General features: G+C 36.7%; 1 protein-coding gene across 2 annotated transcripts in view; it reads left to right on the top strand.

The window, feature by feature from the left end:
- The window catches only part of LOC117991333 (transcription factor hamlet-like), a 135869-nt gene that overhangs the window by 30478 nt on the left and 91038 nt on the right, over positions 1-14353 (top strand). The gene's annotated exons all lie outside the window — the stretch shown is intronic.

Here is a 14353-nt window from a genome sequence, read left to right as displayed (position 1 = left end):
TAATAGGCATCATCACTTACCTATCACCACTACTTATCATAGTCAAGGGCTAACTTGTATCGGAATAAAAAAACTTTGATGCTATAATTGGTGATTAAGGTGATAGTTCAGTTTAATGATATTACGTTACGTTGTCGTAAAGGGCAAAAATAATGGGAAGGGGGTAGGTTACGTAGGGGTAGGTTTTAATAATAAATAGGTAGGTACCTAAAGAAAATATTTTCTTCTGTAGAATATAGATAATAGGTATATGGCATTATAATAATTTCTATAAATCACGTTTTACCTACCAAAAAAGAGCTTTCCAAAAATTAAGAAGAAATTAGTAAAGTATCATAATTGTTGAGATAGGTACTAAATAGGATAACCAAATGCCCAAGTAGGTATTTTCTTTTGTTCATTAGCACAATTTAAATTAAACACTGATATAATCACAAAATTTTGTAAACCTAACAAATAGCATGCAAAAATACTAGGCTCACAGTCTTTCAGTCACTTTAATTGTTGAATCGCGCCTCCCCTGTACATCAGGCAGTCACATTAAAAACGAAAATTCTTTAATTCCTTGTGCAATTAACATCCAGGCCGACTTGAGGCAACGCCAAGTGTCATCGTAAGTTTCAGAACGCGTCATTAAGGGCATCTGCAGCGCGGTAAATAACGAAAAAAAACCGGTCAAGTGCGAGTCGGACTCGTACACGAAGGGTTCCGTATCATATACTAGCTTAAGCTCGCGACTTCGTCCGCGGGGACTGCACTAGCGGGTTTCTACTTCTTCTTTTCTTAGCGGATGCCTACGTCATAATAGCTATCTGCTTGCCCGAAATTTCAGCCCGATCCATCCAGTAGTTTGAGCTGTGCGTAGATAGGTCCGTCAGTCAGTCAGTCAGTCACCTTTTCCTTTTATATATTTAGATAAAACTTTTATGTGCAACACTGCAAATTAATGACCGACAGCGCCTTCTATTTATATGTGATTTAAGTAAACTAATTTCCTATTTATTCATGAACATTTTTTTTTGTGTTATGTAACCACACGCTCATGGTTTTTCTACTTGTACTATGAGACCTAGTATAACCTACCTACCAAACATGATTCTAGGTTGATGGGAAGTACCCTGTGTTAGGCTTTATGACAGACAGACGGACAGACAAAGTGATCCTATAAGGGTTCTTTTTTATCTCAAGATACGGAACCCTAAAACTCAACTAGGGGATGGAGGGGGGTAGGGGAGAGATGAGAGATTTTATTTAACAAAGTCTATATTAACCCGATGCAATTAGAGAACGTTAACGAGCTGCCCGTAATGACGGGGGTGTAATCTCAAAGCGCTCGCTATGCGGTTATCAGGTTAGGAAAGGAATAGTGTTACGTTACCATGCGAAATATTAAAATTTGTGTGCCTAGTTACTTATAGGTGAATTACCCCACAACCTGGAAATCTTTCAACACTGAGTGTATTGATTTAGAATTTAGATTAGGTAAATGCTGATTTTTCAATTGCCACATAAAATTTAACTGATGAGTTATCAACTATTTAATATTTACCTATAGGTACATACGTTATTGAAATTTTAACATTTAGGGCCGATTTTTCAATTATCAAATAACCTTTATCTGAGGAATTGTTGACAGGTTTCCTATACAACAACTGTCAAAACATCATTTTTTCTCTCTAATAAACATAATCTGGTGATTGAAAAATCGGTCTCTATAGAATTTAGATTAGATGTGAAGGTCTGTTTAAGTTCGAAGGATAGGACTGAGGTTTTCAATGTGGTTTTTCTGCCAATTATTTACTTTGAAAAATCACTTCTTTACCTATAAAATCAAAAATTATAATTGTATAATTAGGATACCCTTAGTAGTTTAGTTCTCACATTATCGGCACTCCGTGCACTATTAACATTGGCATATCGATTACGCGACCTTGAAGTTTTCATACATCTCAAAATCGTCCAATGCGCCTGAAGAAGTATTCACATCAATAGGTCAGTAATTCGAAATTTTATATAAAAGTCGCACGATTTCTCCACGATTTGAGAATAAGCCCCACGCGTTTGCGTTGACACATTACCAGAGAGTGATGCGAATTCAAAGCTGCCGCCTTTGAATATAATAATCGTTAGAGCTGGCTATTTATTGTTTAATTAACCCCGCTGGCCGCCATTTGCCTTCCGTTGGCCATTGTTTATATAATTTCGAGACGGCAGAATTGGAAAAGTTTAAAAAATGCCGCTAACGATATCGCTTTTTTGGTGTTTGGTGCAAAAATTTGAAAGAACACCAGCCATTTTAGCGTTATTCTATTAACTAATTATTGAAGCAAAAGTTTAATTTCCTAATCTACTAAAACAGATCAAATCTATATGGTGCAACATGCAGTATGACGAGATTGATATATCAAAAGTATAAGCAATAAAATATGGAAGTGTGTTTGTTTGTTGGTTTGTCCTTTAATCATGTCGCAACGAAGTAACGGATTGATGAAATTTTTGCGTAGTTATAGTCAAAGTCTCAGGGAGTGACATAGGCTACTTTTTATCTCGGAAAATGAAAGAATTCCCACGCGATTTTCGAAAACCTAAACCTTTTTCAAATAATATTAGGTAATTTAATTTAGTAGCTACACAAACGAAATAAAGAAGCCATCTCACTTAGTTACGTAATAATTATTTGTACAATAAGGACTTGTCTCAAGCAAATTGCCGACGACCTACAAGTGTTAAGGGCGAGAGATCAAACGCTTCTTTGTTTTATCTGCGCTGATATTAGAAGGTTTCTCTTTACTTCACCTTTGCATTGTGAGGATAAATAAAAGAACTAACAGCGTTTTTACTTGATATTAATAAATAAATAAAATAAAAAAGCCTTTTATTCATCCTTAATAAATTATTAAACAAATAATTAGTTGACAAAAAATAATTAAAATTCACAGCTATATAGATCAATTTACTTGTGCATGCATTAGTTAATATTTATTATTTAATCTTAAAATATAATAATTATTAGAAATGTCATTATTTGTTTTCTTTTTATTTTAAGGACCCCTCAGCGAGAAAGGCCTCCTCCAGATTTTTCCAGGTCTTCCTGTCTAGAGCCTTTTTTCTCCAGTTTATACCTCCTGTTTCTTTAATTTCATTTTCCCAACTTTCTACAGGTCTACCTCTCTTTCGTTTCCCAACTGGGCCACGCCATTCAGTTACAGTATTTGTCCATCTTTTATCTGTGAGTCGAATAACATGACCAGCCCATTTCCACTTTAACTTCATGGCATGTTTTAATGCATCAATAGCTTTCGTTTTTTTTCTTATAGCTGCATTTCTAGTTTTGTGTATTCTACGCAGACCTAGAATGCTCCGTTCCATTGCCCTCTGAGCAGTTTGGATTTTATTTTTTGTGTATTTGTTGAATATCCAGGTTTGGCTAGCATAAGTAAGGCAAGGTAGCAAACATGAATCCATTATTTTTGTTTTTAAATTTAGAGGTAAATCTGACTTAAGTATGTATTTATAGGCCCAGAATTTGTTCCATGTGATTTTTACGCGTCTTTCAATTTCGTCTAGGTGTCTTGACTTTTTAAACGAAATTTGTTTGCCAAGGTATATATAGTCTTGCACATATTCTAGTAGAGTATCTCGAACGCATCTTTACTTGATATTAAGAAATAGATAACTTACAAAAGTTGGGGTGCCCATGATGATGGCCATACCTATTATTATTATTATTTCACTTTGTTGTCTGTCTGTCTGTCCGTCTGTCTGTCAAGAAAACCTATAGGGTACAGTACTTCCCGTTGACTCAGAATCAGAATATAGAACAAGTAAAGGAATAAATACGACTGTAGTACGGAACCCTCGGTGCGCGAGTCTGACTCGCACTAGGCTAGTTTTTTGTGAAGTTCATATGCCCAATCAGTAACCCTACATGTAATGACTAATGACGAATGGTCAAATGAACCTACTTATAGGTAGTACCTACCCAACGATTTTTAATTCTTGTTTTTTATAGATACTTATAGAAGAGGAAACATTCGAATAGTTGTCATATTATATTGAAACTAGCTGATGTCCGTAACTTCGTACGCGTGGATTTAGGTTTTTAATAATCCCGTGGGAACTCTTTGATTTTCCGGGATAAAAAGTAGCATATGTCCTTCCCCGGGATGAAAGCTATCGCTGTACCAAATTTCGTCAAAATCGGTTGAACGGATGGGCCGTGAAAGGCTAGCAGACAGACAGACAGACAGGCACACTTTCGCATTTATAATATTAGTATGGATAATAGTAAAATATCTACTTATTTTTTCCAGTAGTAGGTACCTATAAACATCACAACTGATAATGACAAAAACCTTCCAAGCTGTAGCTCTCAAGTACATACCTACTAGGTGCCTTTTGCCAACTAAAATGTGTTAATTATGAAGTGAAGACAATGTAGCTGTGTACTTTGATAATATTGCGTAAGTGTTACCCTTCATAAGATCGGAAGGGAGTTGTAGAACGTCGTAAAGTAGCAAGTTTACGAGCTAAATGACGACTGCGACAAAAACAACGAAAACGTTTAACAGGATGACGGATCGTGTGTCTCCGGGTAAAAAATAATAAGTACAAGAATCTTTAGAGTGGACCAATTTAAGCTAAGTGAACATTTCTTTACGTTTAGTAAAATATCGCATCCATATTCCCTATATATCAAGACAGTTTCAACTCAAAAAACACTTTTCAGAAACTAACAAAAACTGATTTATTTTAATCTACAGAAATTCTAAAAAAAAAAAGATTTCTATAGAAGGAATTTTTGGTTTTTGAATATTACGGATTAAAGCATAGTTGCTGCAGTTTAATTCCCGTATTGATGCCTAATCGAGTCAGGGATCAGAAAATAAGGTTATATCAAAAGGCAAGATTTTTTAATTTAGGATTACGTGCGATATGATTTTTTAAGATGAATTGCAAACTGAACATCACGAGTCTCTATCAACTAAATGGTTCTGATTTTTTATGAAGAGTTCTGAGCTTAATGCAGTAGCAGCAGTAGTCACAAGTTACAATAAAACACATAAGTACATTATAAACATACAAAATATTTAGAAATAACTTACTTTCTAAACTATACTTAATAAATGTTGTAAAACTAAACTAAATACATATTATTTTTATACAGAGCCAGAAGCATAGAGACATCAATATGTCATGTTAATCTTCGTCGGTATAAAAAACATCATAAAAGTTAACACCTCCAAAGCTAATGGGGTCATTACAGATAATAGCGAAATGCCATTTATTTCATATCTATATTTGCGCAAACGGAGGTCGAGGGACATGTGTAACTCAATAATTTTATTGTGTGCGGGGATTTGGCGTACAATTGCGTGAAATATTATCTGTGGGCGAGCTGTATGACATATGCTGCGGAACCCCATTGCGACGCGCGACGGGTTTAGTCACAGTGCGGTGTAAACTAAAGCGAGTGTGATATTTAGAACTAGCAGATCCTCGCGACTTCGTCCGCGTGGATTTAGATTTTTAAAAATCCTGTAGGAACTCTTTAATTTTCCGGGATAAAAAGTATTATGTCACTCTTCAGGTCTTTAACTATACGCATGCGAAAAATCACGTTGATCTATTGTACTCCGTTGTGACGTGATTGAAGGACAAACTAACAAACCAATAAACCAACAAAAAAACACACTTTCGCATTTATAATATATTATTTGTAGTGATTTTGATATGGATATTATAAAACTTTACTGGCCAAAATGTACCAAAACTTAAAACTAAAACATGAACATTAAAAGGGCATGCAGAAGCATAACTTATCTCTCTAAGATACCAAGATATAATATAATTTAAATACCAAGGCACACAATATTTAACAAGATCTTCTTGTATCTAAACCAAGTGGGCTATGGGTATGACAACGGATGAGTTTAAACCTATCTGACCTTTCGGTTTTCAGTGTCCTTTAAATTGAGCTGGGGTGGTTTAATATTTTCATAAAAACATTATTTTAAACTATTATACGCAACGCAATATCGTTTTGAACTGTGTAATGTTCGACTAATTTGGTATTATGCAGGGGTGGGACGACAAAGCCCTGCGTGAGACAGAATGACAAAAAATATGACATCTCCATAATAGTGCATAGCGCTTGGATAAATGTCTTTTAATGATTTATACATTTCGTGAATAAATTATTACACTATAAAGAGAAATGGTTACTAAAATTCTTATTTAAATTCATCATTTTACTTGGTATATATATCTAAAAGATTGTAAATTTTTCTTTCTGCTTAAAACGGTATAATTTACAAGGTACCTATCTGTGTACATACAGTGAGTTTAAATAGCATGTAAGTAACCAACAATCTGAATACCATACCAATCAAGCTATAATTGTATCATTGAATGTTAATCAACTAACTACTAAATATGACTTACGGTAGGTAGGTTTCGATTTAGATCATTTGTTTGAAATCTAGTTTTTATGTAAGCACTAGAGATTCCCGCGACCAAATTTCAGCCACAACCGTCCCGTTATTTTGTGCGTGAAAGAGTAACACACACACACACACACACGCACACACACACATGCGCGCGCGCACACACGCACACACATACTAACATTAGCCTTTATAACATTAGTTTGATTTTTTATCTAAATATATAAAAGGGAAAGGTGACTGACTGACTGACTGACTGATTGACTGATCTATCAACGCACAGCTTAAACTACTTTACGGATCGGGCTGAAATTTGGCATGCAAATAGCTATTATGACGTAGACATTCGCTAAGAAAGGATTTTTGAAAATTCAACCCCTAAGGGGGTGAAATAGGGGTTTGAAATTTGTATATAGTCCACGCGGACGATAAGTCGCGAGCATAAGCTAGTGAGAAATAAAGTTAAACCTGTACTTCCCCTACAATGATACCGCAAAATTAATCAATCTAAATTGCAACGTCTTAAATCCCTGACAATTAAGCCAGCATCATTACTCTGGCGGATCTAAATCGAAAATATCTGTATCGTCGCGTGGCAAGTAATCCCTTGAACGCCCACTGCGTGAGAAGTGAAACTACGGGGTCCCATCGACCACTTAGTTGATCGCTTTCATGTCTTACGATTGATATAGGGGGTGCTGTTGAAAGTTAATTCATGTTTGATGTCATTGCAAGTTTATTATGGCGGAGGAGACGCAGTGTTCTTAGGAGGGATAGAATTTGACAGAATAATATGTTTTTTTAGCGTCATTCATTGTAGCAAGTTACTTAATTTACAAGCTTGATTTTTGTACGACTACATACTGCGTAACAATCAATGACTTCAATAGGCTGATAACGGGCTGTCATATTTTGAAGTATGCTCATAGGTGTCGTTTTACCAAAAGGTGCGTATTCTGGATAAATACTGCGCCAATCTATGTAGTCTTTGCACTACACAAAGTGTACGAATTTGTCTTCACTTTTTCAAATAGGTACGAGGAGTTTTATAATATTATCTTTGGTAAATAAACAAAACTGTTAGGTAATAATAATAATTAATAGAACCATAGTAGGTAAATCCCTTGATTTGATTTAAGAAATGAGTAAAGAAAATGTTGAAGATTTGAAACTTTTCTTCACAAACAGTCAACTACTTGGAGAATTTAGATTCAGAATTCATTCCGTTGATGGAAAATCACGGTACAGTGTTAGTCTGTCTATCTGTTACTTTTCATGGTCCATCCTTTTTACTGTCTTATTTTGACGAACATTGATACAGAGTTATATGTATGTATATCTTCCGGAAAAAGACATAGGCTACTTTTCATTCCGGAAAATCAGAGTTCCCGTTTGAGGAAATATTTTAGTAGATACCTACCTACTTACCTACATAATAATTCATTTCACTTCCCACGGGTTTTTAAAAACCTAAATCTATGCGTATGAAGTCGCTGGTTTCGTTGAGTATCTCAAAAAAGGGTTCCGGAAAATTCGTTTATCAACCTAAGATATTATTTTGAAAGAGACAAAGTAAGTGATTATTTTCAATCCCTCTAAGAAGACGACCCTCTGTCGTATTAACCCTTAAACGTTCGGGGCGAACGCGGGCTGTCACATTCACATTTCACAATACTGCGTTATAGTTTATTATAATATTTTCGTTCCACATAGCCCCTGTTCTACCCCTGCTCTACATTTTACATTAGGCGATTTTGTGGTCCAAATTTACATAACGTCCAGATTTAAATTGGCCACGAAGCCTGACTGACCGAAAGCGTCAACTCTACCTCTCCACATAATTATGTGAACAATTTTATAACAAACTAGCTCCCGTGTGAATTTCGTAAAATCCAGCCCACTCTATTCTTGTCTACACTGTAAAGGAAACTCTATGCAAAATTTAGGGTTTGGGCTGGGCGAATCACAAAAAGTAACGCGCAGACAGATAGACCGATACTTTTACAAACATAATATGGAAGTGTGTATTTTAATGTCACCTATAACCGTAAAATACGAATAGGTTTAAAAACGACCCGTGTGTACTTGGCCGCGTTCAGTTATTGCTGCTTGATCCGAGATGACAATAAATCATCTAATTTGGCGACGAAATGCGAATTCCGGCCTCCACTGCATCAGCGCAGTGGATTTACAATGCTCAAATGACAGCTACACGGCTATTACACGAGTTACACCAATATGACGATTTATTCTTCCGAGTATATTAAATTTTTGCCGTCCGTAGTATTTTTCGCTCTGGGATTTAGGAGAACGTATGACGTAGATAAAAAGCTTTGATAGCCTAGTGGTTAGGACATCCGCCTTCTAATCAGAGGTCGGGGGTTCGATCCCGGGCACGCACCTCTAACTTTTCGGAGTTATGTGCGTTTTAATTAATAAAATATCACTTGCTTTAACGGTGAAGGAAAATATCGTGAGGAAACCTGCATGCCTGAGAGTTCTCCATAATGTTTTCAAAAGTGTGTGAAGTCTACCAATCCGTACATAGCCAGCATGGTAGACTATGGCCAAAACCCTTCTCAGTCTGAGAGGAGACCCGTGCTCTGTAGTGAGCCGGCGATGGGTTGATCATGATGATGATGATGATGACGTAGATATACGTACGTGAATTATGTAGCCTTATATGGTGAAGTTTCGTTTTTACATGTAAATCCAAATCTAATCTTTTAGCAACTAGTTGTAGAATATGCTTCACCACATTGTTTACCATTTCGCGGCTGTACTATGCCAGAGATATGCTTTCGCCAAAGTGAGGTATTGAAAGTACTCCGCAACTTGGATGTGAACAAAGCCAGCGGTCCAGACGGTATACCAGCAGTAGTTTTGAAGATATGTGTTCCTCCTTCACCTTTCTACTATCGTACCGCAAGGCATCACCAAGGTCTGCACCAGTACGTGGTTGAAAGTTCACGGATACGTATTGATTCTCTGATTGCAGCCAAGTGCTAGTCTTTAAACTAAAAACAAAAATTAAAAAAAAATCGCTGCTTCAATAATAATAAGTTATCTTGAGGGCTTATTTTGGTGTCAGGTCAGTTTTGGTATCATTTTACTAAAACATTTTACCATTTACCAACAAATCAGTTTGTTCAGTAGCCAGAATTTCGACAAGAAACCAACAAGTGAGTGGTTTGGGGATGTACCAACTTGATTGAACTATTGCACGTCCATCTGCAGATCTTAGCCTTTTTGGTTTTTCAGGTATGGTCAAGGATAACCCAGACATTAAAAACAAAAGTATCTCCCAGTTGTTAATATTCCAAGAGGCTAAACTCTCAGTAGCATATAAAAGTATATGTATACATACCTATAATATAATATTATGTACGTGGATCGATGTGGCTGGCGTACGGAAACAATGGCCAAGGCGTCGACACAATGGACAATGCCCGTACCTCCGATGCGATAAATACCACTGCAATGGACTCATAAAAGTACGCTGGAAGAGCTGTGCCATACAAAATGACACTTATTTTTTGTGTCTGTGTCTTCACAAACACAAACTCACTGCTGCTATCAGCGCCAAAATGGCAAAATCAAGTTGCTGCAATCGCAGATCTAGCGTACCTACTTGTAAGTACTTAGAGGTTAATGATAAATACCCATCTGTGTCTGTGTGAGTGCAATATGTGCTTTCGTATTGAATAATACAACATAGTTGTTAAGGTAATTAGGGTTTCAGTTGGTATAATTCGAATTGCGTGTATAAAAAGATTTCGAAATGGATGGGGTTTAGACATAGAGTTGCTCTAAAACTCTATCTTGCAATTTTTTACGAAGGGTGTAATTTTACTTTCTGGTAAATCGGGCAAATTAAATTGTTAGTTTCTTGCTGGTTCTTTTCGATAGGAAAGGCATTCCGAACATTCAAAAGCACTTGTACTTAAAAGTTTTTTTAAATAAGCTGCAGCTTAATGATTTTATAGTGATTTAAAAATCGGCTATTTATATAGCAGAATATACTTACTTATACAAACTTCAGAACTAGAAACTGTAAAATCCGATACTTAAGAGGTACAGGTGTAATAAAAACCGCCACATCCCTTCCAAGTCAGCCCACTACCATCATAGACTGTACTGACATAACTTACCATCAGGTGAGATTGCAGTCAAGGGCCATTCTTGTAACGGAATAAAAAAAACGTAAATAACGAAAGTTATAACGAAATATGAGTAAAGTAAAAAAAACCGATGACCTTAGTTACCTACTTATAGTAAGCCTAATTCCGTGAAAGAATAATGAAGCCCGCAGATGTCCACCGAACTAAAACTCATATTATCCAAGGCGTGGTCCTGGTAGATAAGTAGATTTGTGACAGCACAGTAACGACACACATAAATTTGTGAGTTCAAACACCGTTACAGTAGCTTAGCTTCCGTACAAACAAGGGTCCAAATGACACCAGTCGACATTCGAGGGTTAAAACCATTTATTAGCTAGCAATACGCTTCTAATATTGAATAAACTGGTGGAAAATGCATAGTATTCTTTAGTTTTTTGACGACCTTCCTGGCGCAGTGGTGAACTCTGTGGTCTTGTAGTGGGAGGTCCTGGGTTTGATTCCCGGTAGGGGCAATTTGGGAATTTATAATTTCTGAATATTGTCTATGATCTGGGTATGAGGGCGGCTTCTGCCGTGTCTAGTTACTACCTTCAGACTAAAGGCGTTTGTGCTCTCATCTGTATTCGGTTCGTATCCGTGATTCTTCAAAGTAGCCGTCATACAAATACGTATCTACTCATTAGATTCGTATTTTTACGGAATCGGTTATTTCACGGATGAGTACACAAACGACCTTATATTAAGATTTAGCTTTCCGTTACGATGCCGTATACTTAGAAAAGAAACCGATAAGGGTATGGGTTAAATAAAACGGCCGTACCCTTCTAGGTTAGCCCACTTCCATCTTAGACTGCATCACCACTTACCACCAGGTGAGATCACGCTCAAGGGCTGACTTGTTATGGAACGATTATAAGAAAGATTGGTGAAATAGGTACGCGTAACATTCCCAGTTTGGACTGTGGCGTGTTATATCGAAGTTTAGTAAGAAATTAACATTCTAGGGCAAATTAAAAAGAAACTAAGCGTTTCCTTATCACATTACGAGTTCTGTGACCTGGTATTGAGGCAGGCGGATTGACCCCATAAAGACGGAGGTTACCCTACAGATCAGCATAGAATTGCAACGGCGGCGCGTGCGCAGGACGGGTGTACCTTCACAATGCAGCGGAAGACGCCGCGCGCCGCCCTCGGCAGATGGCGACCTCTTCGACCATCTTGAAACTGGTTTCTAATGAACGCAGTTTTATTGACCTCAGCTTTAGTGAATTTTTTGATATGAATTTTAATCGTCGTCCTTTTACTAGTACTTAAATCGACATTGATTAAAGCAGCTTATGCGTTTGAACTTTGAAGGGCAAAAAAGCAATATCTCTATATATAAAAATGAATCGCTGAATGTGTTACGCAAATCTCGAGAACAACTGAACTAATTCGCTAATTAGCTAATTCGCAAAACTCGCTAATTCTTTTTTTATAATATTCTTTGAAGTACGGGGATGGTTCTTACGGAGAGAAAATTTTAAAAATTCCTGAGAAAGAATCGACTGTTAGGCATTACGAAGTTCGCCGAGGCAGCTACTTATTTACCTACCTATAGAAAAAGGAGTGCTCAAATAATTTCTAACAATGCTCGTCAAAGTAAGACATTTTTGCTCGCGATATTGGTACAACGACTAAAGCGAAGCCCTCAAGACTTTGTAAAAATCGGACTCGGAAAATCGGGATCGGATCGGTTCATGACGGACTATTCTGTTGTATTAGCGAAATGCATATTCTGTAAATTTTCAACTCTATGCCTATTACGGTTCAAGAGGTACAGCTCGCTGACAGTTAGACGGACGGGCGGACGGACAGCGGAGGTTAGTAATGGTACCGTTGGTACCCTTCGGGTTTGGTACCCAAAATCAGGATGTAAGTAAGTTCTTTCGAATTGAAAATTCCGCTTTCGTATTTCCGATGGTTAAATGACGAATTTCAAGTTTTACTTAATTCAACTATAGAACTAGAACAGTTATGATAAACTATATCGATTTTAATTTTGATTGATAAATTAATTACGGCAACATCATGACGTCACGGCGCGATATTTCAATAGAACAGTAAAGCGAGTCCTTAGACACAATCCCTCAAAATATAATTTCCAACCCGTTTCCGCTTATCATAGAAAAGCCCGCGTCGGCACGCGTCTGCTCGCCTCCTCGCACACAGACTCTACAAATATTCAGTTTATGAACACACAAGCAGTAGGCTTAGTATAAGATGTTATATCTCACCAACGTTGATAGAATTCGAGCAGCGTAACACTCCCGTGTTAAAGTAAAAAGGACCTTAATTGCCTTGTTTTAATTTTAACTGTAAAGTTTGTCTATCAACAACCAGCGCAGAAAAGTTGCAGGGTTTTTAGTCTATTTTACACTCATAAGTTATTGTATTTCGAGCCTCAAATTCTATCAACGTTGGTGAAATGTCAAATCTCAAACTAGCTTTTTTTCTTTAAATCGAGGAACTTTTAAACTCTAGTTATTGTATTTCGAGTCTCGATTTCTATCAACGTGGGTGAGATATCAAATCTCATACTAAGCACACAGATAAGAACACGCGCCAAATTGAGTGCCGTAATGAATGAGCTCTAAAATAAACCGCCATACAAAGCGAACATCTTGTATTACACAGTTTTGTATGGAGAGGAAGTAGGAAGGCAGCTGGTCCTGACTTCTTTTTCTTCGGTTTGGTAATGATGACTGTAGTGCATTCGCCTTTGTTCCGGTGTCCTGTCGCGTGTCTCGACTATTATTGGGACTGTAAGTAGGTGGAAAGGTGTTCGTGTACCGTTGCTAGTCAAGATGTTTTGATAGACTAGCGCATGGGTCGTAATTACCGCGCGTTAGCTCGTGGGGTGTTATAACAGTGCTGCGCTATAGAGGGCGTTATCAGTAATTTTATATTTTCTGAAAAAAAAAATTGCTATTGCGTTGTTCATTAAAACAAGATGTTCATATTTTTTTGAACTTCACTTAATAGTGCCAATGTTATGGACAAATTATAAAATGGCACTTATTTACTCCTAATACTTAGTTATAACGTTTTCATTGATAAAACCCTACATCTACCTACTCGTACAGTTCCGTTTTGAAAGACTAGAAACTCAGCTTTACAATTCACGAAGGAAAATAAATAAATGTAGGTACATACACTACATACATACCACCACAACCACTAATTACAAGTTGATGAGTATTATTCTGAAAATCACCGACAATCTTCTTTTTGAAAACTTTTCGTTGGCGCGACCCATTTTAGACACTGATTAAATTAATGTTAGGTACCTATGTTTGATTAATGTTTTGGATGAACTATTTAATAAAGAAAATTCTATACTATTCTACCCATGGCGATACATTATTTAAATGAAAACACAAGACGTAGAAGAAGGGTTCCTGCCGTGCGAATAATATGTTTCTAGCTTTTCTAAACCGTTACCGTTATGCAAAATTAGATAATTCTTGGGGGATGCGTGCACGCAATTAGTAATTAGATCAATTTCCAACACAATAAAGAACCCTCTTCAGTGCTGGTCGGTACCAGTACTTCAGACAATCACCAGTTAATTGTTTGTTTAAAGTTCTTGTCTTACAATAGGTAGAGGGTGGATGAATGAAAGGTTCTCGAATGCATTGGGATTTTTAATGTGAATATTTTGAGTGGGCACCTACTTTATTGGTCAGCATATAGATTATACATATTAATTTTTTTTTTAACAACGCTGTTAAAATATTAACT

The sequence above is a fragment of the Maniola hyperantus genome, chromosome 19, assembly GCF_902806685.2.
Source record: "Maniola hyperantus chromosome 19, iAphHyp1.2, whole genome shotgun sequence".
In the NCBI taxonomy this organism is placed as follows: Eukaryota; Metazoa; Arthropoda; class Insecta; order Lepidoptera; family Nymphalidae; genus Maniola; species Maniola hyperantus.
Note: the sequence above shows the minus strand (reverse complement) of the source record. Positions and strands in the feature narration are given on the sequence as shown.